The following is a 14,626-nucleotide window of genomic DNA, read 5'->3' on the forward strand; positions in this document are numbered from 1 at the left end:
GGGGATTAAGCTCTAAGAAACTGTGCTTCACACTTTTCAATGAGATTAAAAAGAATACCAGTATAAATTTCATCTTTAACCACCAACAGATGGTTGTTGTAAGTATATTCTTGATGTTTTGAAACAAACAAACACATGGTACTGCCGAGCCTCTAATGAACCTTGTAATTTACGAGTGAAAAGCGTGTGTCACTTTTAGAGCAATTTTTTTTCTCTAAAATGTTCTGACAGCATCTTCAGTTCTGGTGTAAAAAGCAAAAACAAATCAACAAACCCTTAAGAGCTTCTTCTCAAAGCTGGGAGGTCAACTTGCACTCACTAAGTACATAGCTTTTGGTGTTGTATAGTTCAGTGAGAAGGCAAGGGTTTGTGTCCCAGTGGGACCGACATGCTATAAATGCTTGCATTCATATTGAATTTTGGGATAAGTGTCCATTAAATGAAATGTGTGTTAGCACTTCTGTCAGATTATGCGTTTTGCCACAAACAGCTGAGCACATTTTAACTAGGCAAATGCCTTGGGTACTTGAGTGACTCACTCATCCTTCCCTCCTGCTCTTGTTCTACTTGTCTGCCTCCACCACTCCACTCTGGATTTTGAACAAAATACTTGCCAAAACCAGTCAACCAGTCAAAATTTGAGTACATCCACCATCTCCATGACAACAGCTGAAGCGGTGAGTGAAGTATGAAAAGATCAAGCTGGATAACATAACTTAACTTATATATGTTGGAAATAAGTCACTAAAAATACTTAGGGATTTTAACCTAAACAAAAGTGTACTTTTCCTTGTTTAACCTATCTGTAATGTTCATACAAATAAATATATAATTTGTAACCATACATACAAATTTACTAGGACATTACACTGTTTGGACAAAAGTACTCAAAAAACCTGAAGTCAGTGATAAAGAAGTCTGGACCAAATGCTTTTCTCCTACTAGGTTTCTGTTTATAATTTATATTATTAATTTCCAGCTCACTTTCAAGATGTTTCATTTGTCCTGCCTACTTCACCTCGGCCCCAACTGGTTGCAGCCCCTCCTGAGGTTTCCTCCTTTTTCCATTCAATTCAATTCAATTTTATTTCTTTAGGACCAAATCACAACAATAGCCTCAAGACGCTTTATATTGTAATGTAGACCCTGCAATAATGCATACAGAGAAAAACCCAACTATCATATAACCCCCTATGAGCAAGCACTTTGGTGACAGTGGGAAGGAAAAACTCCCTTTTAACAGGAAGAAACCTCCGCCAGAACCAGGCTCAGGGAGGGGCGGGGCCATCTGCTGCGACCGGTTGGGGTGAGAGAAGAAGGACAGGATAAAAGACATGCAAGGAAGACAGGATAAAAGAAAGAAAAAACTCCCTCTTAAAAGGGAGTTTTTCCATCCCGTTGTCACCAAGTGTTTGGGTCATCTGATTGTTGGGGTTTTCATTCATTATTGTATAGTCTTTGCCTTACAATATAAAGTGCATTGATGTGACCGTTGTTGTTATTTGGTTCTATATAAATAAATTGAATTCAACTGATAAACTGTAATAATCTTTTTTTAGTACTCCAATAGATTGTCTTCAAAAGATGAGCTTTACTGCTGTGGTGTTGTTTTCTTATATTGTGGAGCCTCAAATTCAGCTTTTTGTTCATTACCATCTTGGTTTATTTAAACCAGATTAGAAAGAATATAAGTTTGAAGCACTTCTACATTGGTTTGAGGCTATGCCCATGTTTTATATAAAGTCTACTGAGCAAGCCAGTTGTGTGGTGAGGCCAAGAAAGTGTCTCAAACTCCCAACCTTTGGAAAATGAAAATGCATTACAGCCTAAACCACTGAAGCCAGAAGCTTAAGGCTAAAGCTCAAACTGTCACTGTATTGTGGTTTAAAAATCCAGTTTTGTGTCAGTTATTGTTACAGAAATAACTGTCGGCCAAAAATCATGAAACAGCATTTCAACCATCCTCTTTCATAAGACAGCAATAACGAAACAAACTGAGGAGTTCAAGGGTGGTCTCTCACACTATGGACAGTTTTGCACTTGAGAAAGCAAACACTCAATGGATTATTAGTGTTCTTGTTCAGTCTTACTCATGTTATTTTTGGTTCTTGATTGTTGTGAAAGTGCAGTGCGTTTCTGGTAAGTTTAGCTAGCAATGTGCCAACACATGGTCATGCTTTGTTGATATGTAAAGGTTAAATGCAGTGATGCTCCAAAATCTTATTTTCTAAAATAAAGGTAAAATCCAAATACTTGACCAAAGATCTTTCAGTAGACAGGAACATTTTAGACACCTTGTCCCTTCCTAATAACAAGTCCTACGTTTTATGGAAAGGTGCTGGAGGCTTTGTTGGTCTTGGGATCTCGTCTCTGCTTTTTGCAGATGATATGATTCTGTCAGTTCTACCCTCCAGCTAGCACTGGGTTGGTTTTCTGCCAAGTGAAAAGTGTGGCGTGCCCACTATGGGTTGAGAAGTTGGGCCCCCAGTTCAAGGATTTTGTTCATGAGTTAAAGAAGAAGGTAGGAAGAGCCTGACAGGTGGATTGAAACAGCAGTAATATAGAGGCTGTACTCGTCTGATATGGGGGCTGACTGTGAAAGCCAAGCTGTAGATTTAACGGTTGACCTATGTTTCTACCGTCACCAGTGGCCACATACTGTGAGCAGTGACCGAAAAAGTCAGATCTCTGCAAATGGTGGAAATTAGCTTGTTTGGAAACGTGTCTCTGACTGAGGCAGACACAAGACACTACAGAGATTATGTCTCTTAGTTAACTTGCCAACCTGGACCTGAAGAAGAAAATGGATGGAAGCACTATTTCTGTCTAAATCTATCAATATTTCTTACAAACTTTTTGCCAAAACTAGAAGTAGGATGTAGGACACTGATCTGTAATTAAATGGGCTTGGTAGCTTTTAGATAACCTTGAAAACAGGCAGATAAACAAACAAAGAGCACTGAAAATTCTCCACCAAGCTCTCAGCTTGAGCGATTTCATGTAGAACATGTAAGTACAATAAGTAACAACAATAAGTAGTGAAAATACTAAATGTCATTGTTGCACATAATTGCTGTGAGAAAAACAGTGGGAATGCTTTTTCTACAAGTGTAAATATCTTACTGAAACTACTAGCCTAGCTGTGTTTATTGATTTATTTTTTACATAAGCAGCCAGTGTGTTACTTGAGGTTCAGTTCGAGAGGGTTAACCAATCAGGTTTTTAGATGATCAGATTTCTAGGTTGGTATCTCTGTGGTTTAATTTTTGGACATGGCTGCTGTCAAAAGAAATGTAGTGATCTTGTAAAAGATTACTTAGATAATATTAAAAACTACTACAGCTATAACTGAAGTCTTGATTGTGTTGGCATATAAAGGTGAACTTCACTGAAGGACAGAATTACCATTGCCTCCATCTTCAAGCCATCTGGGGCTGCACATTTTTATTTTAAACCCAATTGCTTTTCCCCTCACTTAGTTTACATTCATAGTAGAATTCCACTGAAAAGCCGCAAGGAAATATATCTTTATCTCTTTTTGCAATTTTGTGGACACTCCTGTCTTGTTAGATTAACCTTTATTTGAATAAACCAGCAATGGATTTGGTGTTTATGTCAGCGTGAGAGGCTCCATTGATCTGTACGGTATAAGCAGCATGTCCAGCATGCAGAAAGGAGCATAACACCTGCATTAAAAACATTACATCAAAAATATATAAATGCACACCAATGACTAAACACCCACACAGGTAGAGAAAGGAAAATGCGAACTTTGGACAAAATAGCCACAGGACAGTGCATGTTTAAAACCAAGATAGTTCCTTCTGTAAGGCCACGGTTCTATCCACTTCACTGCCATCAGAGCATAGTCTGTAGATTTTAAAATGCTCCTAATATATAACACTGTTCCCACACAGCCACCTTGAAAATTTCCAGACAAGCTTTCGACTGTGTTGCACAAAACTGAAAGAAACAGTCTGCCCTTGATGAGAAGGTGAGTGCTCATAAAGGCGGTGCGGGGTCTTTGGAGAGCAGTGCACAAATAACAGCCATGAGACGTGCTTTGTAATCGCACAACAGAAATCTTTACATTACCATAGCTTTTATTCGATTTTATTATTCCAGGGTGAAGAGGTGATGGCCTTTACTTTCTCCCCAGCATGGACAGAGGCTTATATTTTTGTCAGCACATCACAGATATCCTTTTATTTGCTATCATGGGAAGGGCACATGTCAGTACTTCTGCTATGATGCACTGATGAAAGGAACCCACAAGGTCACATATGAATTGACTCTGTGGAAATCACGCCACCTAAAGAACTGAGACTTTCTAGCAGAAGCTTCATGACAAGTAAGGTCAAACCAGCTATTGTGCACAAAAGGTAAGAGTAACTGCTAAAGGTGCAGAAGTGCAGAAAACTTTAATTTTCTACTTAGAGACTGCTGCTCAGTTTTTATCCAAGTTTTAAAACTTGGACAAATCTTCTAAAAATGAATCTGAAAGCCATACTAGCTGCTGAGTGCAGCTGCAGATGCAGCAGTGCTTTGAGCCAAATGCTAATGTCAACATGCTCATGCATAGAGAGTAAAAAGAAAGATGGGGGTAGCCACAGTGACATCACCCATTTGTTTGCAGCTTCCATTTGGAAGCCCGAGCTTTAGTGTTATTGTTCTCGCCAGGATTGTTTCTTGGAGCCAGAAGTGTTGAAATCTGAAATGAGGGTGAAGTCATCAGTTTAGACTAGCAAGCTTGGTTAGCAAAGTCGACCCACAGAATGTATGTGCAATATACAGATACCGATAGCTGCTCATCTGTGCTAAGTACTGTGCAAATAAAGTAGCCTACTAGTGTTTTTCTCATTAAAAGTGGAGTTTGCACCGAGCAGGGTATATTTTTGTCATGTTATGGTATTTGAATCGTTCTTGTTTATTTCCGTTGTCAAATGTAAATCACGATTTACGGAACCACAAGTTTTAGAACTATCATCACCTTTTAATAAAATTTGAGCACCAATAATTCCATAATTTGCATTTAAAAGCATATAAAAAAAAGCATATCAAATGTCACATATATAAATATCAGGTAAATATGTATCTTTTTGCACTATAGATTACAAGTTTTATAGATTTCAAGTAATGACAGAACTATATTTAAAATCTACCTGAAGTCTACTGTAACATGTCAACTCACCAGCCACATTAGTATGTACACTGGTTCATCTGCTCATGCAAATATCCAATCATCCAATCACATGACAGCATCTCAGTGTATTTAGGCATGTAGACAAGATTAAGACTGTGTGCTGAAGCTCAAACTGAGCATCAGAAAAGGAAAAACTGAGATTTAAGTGACTTTGAACATGACGTGGTTGTTGGTGTTAGACAGGCTGGTCTGAATATTTCAGAAATTGCTGATCTACAGGGGTTTTCACTTACAACCATCTCTGTGGTTTACAGAGAATGGTCAGTGAAACGGAAAATATCCAATAAGCGGCAGTTCTCTGGGCAAAAATACAATTTTAATACAAGAGGTTAGAGAAGAATGCCCAGATTGCTTTGAGCTGATAGGAAGCAACAGTAATTCAAATGGTCACTCATTACAAGCAAAGTATCCAAAAAAGCTGAATGCACAACACACAGATGGGTTCCAGCACCAGACGATCACGCCGGGTGTCAGCTAAGAACATGAAACTGAGACAGAGTTTGAAAGGGCTCCCCAAAATCGAACAAAGACTGGAAAATTCTTGCCTGGTCTAATGAGTCTCAATATCTGCTATGACATTTGGATGGCAGGGAAATGCCACAGTCTGGGGATTATTGCCCACCATGTCCATCTTGTTATGACCAGTATAATCATTACCTGATAGATGCTTACAGCAGGATAACACGCCATGTCACAAAGCTCAAATCATCTCAAACTGATTTCTTCAACATGCCAGTCAGAACACTGCCAGTGTAGTCAAACGGCCTTCGCAGTCACCAGATCTCAATCCAATAGAGAGCCTTTGGGATGCGGTGGAACAGGATCTGACAAATCTGCAGCAACTGTCTGATGCTATCATGTCATTATGGGCCAAAATCTCGACAAAATCTCTTTTTGAATCTGTGCCATGAAGAATTAAGGCAGTTCTGACAGCAAAAGACTGCCCAATCCGGTAATAACATGTCAGGTGAGTGTGTATTATTGCTTAAGGATGAAGGTCTTCTGGCATTAGAGGACAAATGCAACCATCTATGAGTGCATATGTGAATGAATCAAGGAATCAATTAATGAGCATTTTAGCAGACTATTTTATGGGGCCACAAAGTGCTTAAAAATCATAGCATTGCATTTGTAATGCAGAGTGTAAGCTATATTTAGCAGCCATTTAACATTACGCAAGTATGTGGCTATTTGAGATATAAGGGCGCACATTTGTTATCGCTTGTAAGGCGGAGCTTTTTCTCTCATGATACTTTCCTGAAACTGTGACAAGACCGCCCTTCATCACTAATATTCCTCGCTTCTCCAAACTATATTCCTGTGTGATGATAGCTTCACAGGTTGTCATTAAAAGCAGTAAAGGTAGTGGCGTGTTACATTAGCACTGGAACAGTTGTAGGTCTTGCTCAACAGCCCTTCTCTTCATTAAAAGTTGGTTAATTGACGGTGAACTCTATCTACTTGTGAAGGAGTAATGAGCTAGGAGGGAAGGTCAGGTTCAGTGAATCAGCACTGATTTCACTAATTAATATAAAGGAAAATCCAAGTCGACTATAAAGAATGAGAAAAAATAGCCTCATAACGTGCTCGTCTCCAAGTTTATTGCGCTGTATTAGTCCACGCTGTAATCATACAATCGTACAAAGGGGAAAACAGGAGTTTCAGTGAGTTGGTAGTAGCACCAGCTCTGTGTCTTCCTTTTATCCTCTCATCTTCTGTCCATTTGACTGATCGTGTGCATATATGTGACTGCCTGTCCCTCCACCCTGCGGTGAGCGTGTTAGCCTGTTTAAGTGAACACTTTATCATCCTCTTCTCTGTCAGGGTCTGCTCTTCCACTCGCTTTGTTTCTCTGCTTCTGTGCTTTGCCTTTTTCATCTTCTTCTCCTTTTTTTTTTTTTTAAATGCTGGCCAGTCTCCATGCTTCTGTTCTACATCTCTCCCTCCTCTTTCCTTTCTCTGCATTATTATCTTCTCCATCTCTCCAGCTGTCCCTTTCAGTTCCCTCTCCCCCTGCCCTCCCATCTGCTGATCATGCCCTGATTATTCTGCAGAGGTAGGCTCTTCCCCGTCAAACCGCCTTCTCCCGGATGTTCCCCACACTCTGTCCCCTATCCATCAAGACTTTCTCTACACACATCTCGCTCCATCTGTCAGCCCCCCCTCGGAATATTCTTTCCATTCCTCAACCTTACTTCCCGACTTTATTCATCGCCTTCTTTCCCGATCAGTATATTCATAAAACATTTCTTCATCATTCAGATCCGTCCGTCCATTCAGACAGCTAACTACATTCTTCTTCTGTTCCTCCTAACCAGTCCCACACCCTGCAGCAGTCAGCTCAAAATGTAGAGAGACAGAGGCATGAGCCAAGATAAGCTCTCCCTGCAGGTCACTGTCTATGTACCAGCTGATAGGAATCAATCTGCACCGCCGGGATACTACTCCTTTTGTTGTGTTTCTCCTCTCTGTTACAGGCCCCTGTACTTTTATGTCTCTTTCTCCTTTTAATCCTCCCATTTTTTCTGAAGCGGTGCCAAAAAATCATTAAAGTGCGATACCTTCAATCCTTTCTTCCTCCTCACTGTCATTTACAGAATTTGAATTGTATTTTTGTTCTGATTTTTGATTCTAGTTTATACCGGTGGATGTTGCCACATAGCGGTCTGTAATGCGGTGCAATTCTGTCATTTTAGGGTTCTCTTTCATCTGCCACTTCAGAGGTATTCCTGTGGTTTATTGTACAAGATAAATGACTATAGGTTCTTTAGTTTGGTAGATTGAGGGGTCAGGATGGAAGTCTAATAAAGCTAATACTTGCTATTAGCCACAGATGTAACACACAGAGGAGACCGAAAGAGTTTGCATCAGCTTGGAACTGAATAGGCAAAGTCGGAACAGGGTTATCCCGTCCGGAATAAGTGCTATCAACATCAGCCTAAAAAGCCCCGGCAGTGCATGGGCCAGAGTAAGATTGGCAGAAGGTAAGTCATACTTTCAGCAGTTGTTTTCAAACAGTTAGAATTTGAGTTTATTTTTTGCTTATTTAGTTCAAATTAAGTTTTACTAGAAAGGGAAGCATGCAGTGCAAAATCTGAAATTCGCAATTATCCTGAAATAAACAGCAATTACAAAGATAAAGAGTCATTAAGCCTTAAAAATGTAAGGCTTAATGACTCCCATTTCAGCATTTCATTTCTGTTCCTCAGCTGGGAATTACTGAGCAAAACACCTTGAATTTCAGCTGTTATGTGCTGGAAAATCTATAACAACGTGGAGCAAAAAGTAGTTTGGTAAGTTTCTTATTGTTCACCCATATTATTCGTAAATGGACTGTATTTGTATAGCACTTTACTTAGTCCATATGGACCCAAAGCGCTTTACACTACATTCAGTCATCCACCCATTCACACACACATTCACACACTGGTGATGGCAAGCTACATTGTAGCCACAGCCACCCTGGGGCACACTGATAGAGGCGAGGCTGCCAGACACTGGTGCCACCGGGCCCTCTGACCACCACCAGTAGGCAACGGGTGAAGTGTCTTGCCCAAGGACACAACGACCGAGACTGTCGGAGCCGGGGCTCGAACCAGCAACCTTCCGATTACAAGACCGAACTGCCAACCTCTTGAGCCACGATCGAACCGTAAGATGTATATTTTGGTAATAGCTTGGGATTTTGGATTATTATGGATAAACTAAAGAAAATTGCCAATTTTTAATTCAATTCTTAATGTTTTATGGTTAAATTAGTATTTCTCCACTTTTGTTTAATTTCTGCACACCACAGCTTTATTACACTGTAATAACTATCTAGTGCTATTTGAGTCCACGTGAGAGAACCAGGTCCATATGTATAAAAATGGGCCATTACTTATTTACACTATTAATTAACACCCCTCCCCCAACCATAGAAAACAATTGCATGTATCCAAAAGTTTTTATTTTTAAAACAATCACAGATTTTTTCTTTAGCACAAGTGGTTTAAAATGCCTCCAAACATTCATTTACTTATAGAAGTTATAATAATTCAACCGATTTGACATGTTTTATTACTGCTGCACAGCCTTACTTATAATATTTGGCACCAATTTTTTTTTTTCTATTTACATATTTTTGAAATAATTCCCCTGAATTACATGTCCCCCATTACTCTTATAGAAATCATTTTGAGACTTGTTATGATTAATTTAAAAAGTAATAATAGTGAAAAAGATGTTTCCTCCTATTTCATATTTCATCATCCAGGCATAAGGACCACATCATGGAGTCCTTATGGCTTAAAAATGTAAAAGTCTGCTTAAATTGAAAATAATAGTACAAGTAAGGTGGTCCTGTTGCAAGAAATTATTAAACGTCTTATTAAAAGCAAGGATTATAAATTAAATCCCTAAAATCGTTATTACTACTTAATGTGACTTATTATTATGGTTATTGTTTTCATTTAATAGGTGTTAGAGAGTTTTAAACCTTCGTAGGATTATGATTTTCTTAACAGGGTGAAATAAGGATGATTGGGAATGAGGTTGAAGAAGGGGCGTTTCATCTAATGAATGTAAATTAAACTTTTTTTGCTAAGCCCTAGCTGTGAAATCAAGTCAAAATTGCATGTTCCCACTGGTTTATTATAGCGTGAGGCAAGCTTTCACTGGTGTGAGGCCAGCCCCATCCTGTTAACTGTTGTTGTTGTTTTTTCTTTGTTTTGCTTTCCAAAAATTAACTAAATTAAAGAAATCAGTAATTATATGTAGTTTTAGTGGTTAATTAAAGGTAATAAATTAACAAAATTTAATAATTTAAAAAACTGACAAAATTTCATAATAAATAAATTCAATAAAAGAATTCAACAAATTCTACTTCAAAAAGATACCAAAGAGGTTGGTGTGATACTTGTTTATTAACACCCTCTTAAAATATATTTGCAAAGTAAAGACAGGGACATTTTAGCTCTTAGAAAATGCGAATGTGTAAGTGACTGTACATTCAAAACACTTATTAGATATTGTCTCGTAACAGGAGGGACATTTAGGGACACATCATGCGAGGAGACAAAATTGTTATAGCGTAATATCTCAGTTTGAGGAATATATTTTCTGATAATTTAACGAGTTCTCCATCAGAGAGAATCATAGAAAATTTGACAATGGTGCTATCATGACATGGCCCCAAATTCAAGGCATAGCATGGCCCAAGTGTACAGCAATCAATGGATGCTCGCTCAGTTTTTGTACTGTCTTGCAGCGTGTACTACTTTGCAACTAGAGACTCTACGGATTTAAAGCTGTGGACACAATTAGAAGAAACGCTTGTGTTATTTCAATTTGCAAATCAGACTAATGTGGAGGATTTCAGCAGTACAAGGGACGCATATAAGGCCTGACTACCAGCAAGGACTTTCTGATGTAACATTTTCCTATATTTATTAACACAGCATAATTATGTTTTGATTGGCATTTCAACGATATTTAGTTTCATTTTTCAGAATCTGAAAGTCAGTTGATTGGACCATCTAATTTTTTTTTCCAAAATAAAAAACAGTTAGATTAATGTAGTTTTTATGCATCTTTTCATACAGATCTCTTAGATCTAATCTTAGATTAGTGTTCTTGGATCTAATTGGATTGCAAGCACAAAAGCGAAATCAGTCAGAAGGACAAAGTTTGAAATAGTAAATGCCAAAGTACATACAAAAAAGCAATCTACGCTTGCCAAGAGTTGCAAGAATAAGTTTACTGAAGTTAATTAAAGCTCACAGCCTACTTATGTTTTGTTTCCTTGATCTTCTTTGCTATGGTCTTCACCACCTCCTGAGAGAAATATCCAGCTCTTTAGGAGCTAAAAGTGAAATCCACAACACTGTCAGACTAAGTTGCTTTGTGTACCTGCTGTTTGAGGTTTTTTATCTGAACGTTTTGCCTTAAATGAGGTTGCTCGGGGTGGACTAGAGCAAACATTAAAGTTATGCGACATAGAACTAAACCATTAACTAAGTTATTCATAATCATCACTATGAATAGGACCCTTTTCCAAAAACTGGACAGTCAAAAGCTGAATTCATTTGTGTACTTCAAAGACATTAATTTAATTTAATAAAAAAAGTTGAACTCTCGGTGCCTGAATAGATAGAAACAGATTTTAGATGCTGGAAAGTTGGGTGACTTTATGTCCAATCTTCTATGGACATGTTGGATTAACTGTGACTAACCTCAGTGGAGGATTCCCCCCACCCCCCCACTAGAGGAAGGTCAGTCTAGAGGTGGATGGGAGTGGACCACACACACCTCCTGCCACGGAGAGATTTATCAAGCCAGCTTTGCTCCCGAAACACATGGTTAATTTAGCAGCCATTACAGGTGACATTTTGATGAATAGAGAAGGCTGTTCACGCATACATAGGCAATAGGCATAAACACACACAAACACACGCACGCAGACGCGCTCATAGAAAGAATAATGGTCATTTTACTGCAGTCTGCAGGAGGACGGGAGATAAAAGTTAGTGTTGGGAGAATGATGTGTCAGGATGGTTTCATTAACTCAGAGATAGAAGACTCCTGTCTGTGGCATCAGCGATCATTCTAGGGGAAGAAATTATTCTTCACGGCTGGAGATGGACATGTGCACTAACATAGTGACAAACTACTCAGTTACTCACAGTTAATCCCAGCTGCTTACAGATCCAGATAATCCTGTCTGTGTAATTAGCACTCCTGCTAATCAGGATTTAGTTGAGATGCTAAAATGTACCTGTGTGCGCAGTCCGAGAGGAAAGTTGCACGCAGCCAGGAGACGAGAGGCCATTGCTCATTGATCCCCCCCTAACCCATTTATCATCATTTTCATCCCTTTAAACTGATATCTATTGATTTGTCGGAGCTGCCCTTCACTGCTTTGAGTAGGAGGTTCCACACATACCACAAACATTTGATCACTGTCAAACATGTGTTGGCTGGGGCTGTGACAAACACACACTAAGCTGCTCCACAAAGAGCTGTCTATTCAAACCAACAGATGATATAGAGTTGTTCTACCCACACATGCAGGATGCAGTCTGCCTACGGTTGAACAGCAGCCCAGAGCCAGGAGCGGATAGAAAATGTCCTTTATGAAGCAGCGACTCTGCTCGGGCTTCTATGTCTTGGCGGCGATTTGGCAGGGAGCAGAACAGACGTGCAGACAGACAATAGAGAAGTCTCAATGGAGATCAGCCTGCACCGCTACACGGCCACCACTTCTTTTTTTTCCCTCCCCAAGTCCCGGTGCCTGCAGGGACACTGTATAACCCTTTAAAATACAGTTTCAAAACCCGGACAAATCAATTTCCTTCGCTTTGTTGAATATCAAACCTCTCCCAAGGACTAGCATCAGATTCAGAAAAGATTATTTTGGGAAAATGAAATGAGAGACTCAAGAGTATGTAGCACTGAAGCATAACTCTTAATAATAATGATAATAAAAAGCCAATACTTTGTCAGTCTGTATCATCGCAGTAAGAATCAGATCAGATCAAACAATCACATCAGATGCAAACTTGATTTGGTTATGGTCTTTTCACCACTGTGGGTATTTTTCCTCTACGGGAGCCGGGGAGTAGAGTGGTGTCATTACCTTCGGCTCTGATCACGATGCATCCTGAAGGTCAGACCTGATGAATTGGAGAGACAGCACTGTTATAGAGAACAGCCATTATCCATGATAGTGAAAGAGATTATTCACTCTCCTGAGAGAGGAGAGAAAAGGAAATACTGAGCAGAGTAGATAAAGATTAAAGGAAGAGAAATCAAAAGGAAAGGAAAGGAAGGAAGGAAAGGAAAGGATCCACATTCAGAGGGCTCAGACAAACACCTCAGTGAGGAGTCACTGTGAAATGCTGATAGCTGATGGGTGACAAAACTCCCCTACCCACTTAAAGCTGACACCTCGGTGCAACTGTTTCTTTCCACAGCATGCAGTCAGGGATGATATCATTGTACCTGAGAGAAGCTAGAATACTCCCAGCCCAGTTAGAGCTGACACCAGGAAACAGTCTCCCTCCTGCGCTCCCCTCTGTTTCAACTCAACATTTTCTCTCAGTGGAGATGTCCTCTGACAGAATTCAGCACTGTAACCACTACACAAGGCTGTTAGCTGAAGATATCCCCTCAGGCTGGAGTTTAAGGGCAGAAACGCCTGCTGGTTCAACTGAATTAAAATAATGTGGATTCCTAACCTCATCGCCGAATAATTTGCAAGCAATCTAAAAACACGAGGACATCTTTTTTTACCCCGTAACCCCTTGAATTATGTTTAAAACCGAGACAAGAAATATGCAGCTTGTAATCTATGGGATATCCCATCCAAATAGGGGACTTCTTGAACCCTAAGCCTATCTTCTAGTCTGTCTCTGCTTCTCTCTGCAGGCTGTGGTGATGAAGTGCTTTGTGCCTGCAGTAGTCCAGCGGTGTGCCGTGCATGTTAAAAAGCCAGTGATGGCGGGGGGAAGCCTGGGGAAGGCTGTGCAACCAACAAAGCTGCAGGCCAGAAGCCACGCTGTAGGCCGGGAGGTGAATAAATTATTTGAATGGCAGTAAAAGGCGGATGCAAATGGGCTCGGTCTGGTAAGTAAACATACAGCCACATGCATGAAATGATACGAATAAACAAAGCCGTGTGTCTGGTTTTATCTACAGATACAAACGTAATGGCGATGCATGAGCACAGCCGCAGATGCGCGCGTTCACTCACACAAACACCAGTGTGAGTCTGCATATTGTACATCAGTCAACCCCATTATCATCTGCAGGAGATGAATACTGACAAGAGCAAGATGCTAAGAGAAAACAGCCTGTTTTTCTTCTTCTGCAGCACATCCTCCACGTTCACACAGCTATTACATTCATGAGACATGATTATACAACTAACTACAGGGAACCTTTTCAGTTATGGAGATATTTGAGTTTTTGGAAATAAAAGGAACATTTAAAAAGCTGCCAAATTCATCTTGAATCTAAATTGCAAGAAAATAGTTCATTTAATGCCACAAAAAGATTTGAAGAAAGTTCCTACTGCATGCACACATGCGTGTGTATATGTGTGTTGTGCGTGCATGTGTTCGTGTGTGTCTGTATACACCTGAATCTGAAAGCTCTGAGGACTAAATTAGAGAAAGAGTAGGTGCTCTGTTTCTGAAGAGAGGAAGGCTAGACCACTTCATGGGTCACACCTCTAGACTCCATCAGCACTCCGGGCCTCATTGAGAAGAAGATCTCTGGGGTGCAGGGCAGAGAGGATGACCCGAGGTTGGCCTGGGGAAGTCATGCTCAGAGAGGCAGACATCACTGCACAGGTCAACTGTGCTTCTCAAGGGGGTGATTAAAAAGTTAGAGGTGTGATTTTCTGCTGTTGCTGCAAAATACAGCATAGTACCCGGGGCAAAA

Source organism: Neolamprologus multifasciatus, chromosome 2 (genome assembly GCF_963576455.1).
Source record: "Neolamprologus multifasciatus chromosome 2, fNeoMul1.2, whole genome shotgun sequence".
NCBI lineage: Eukaryota > Metazoa > Chordata > Actinopteri > Cichliformes > Cichlidae > Neolamprologus > Neolamprologus multifasciatus.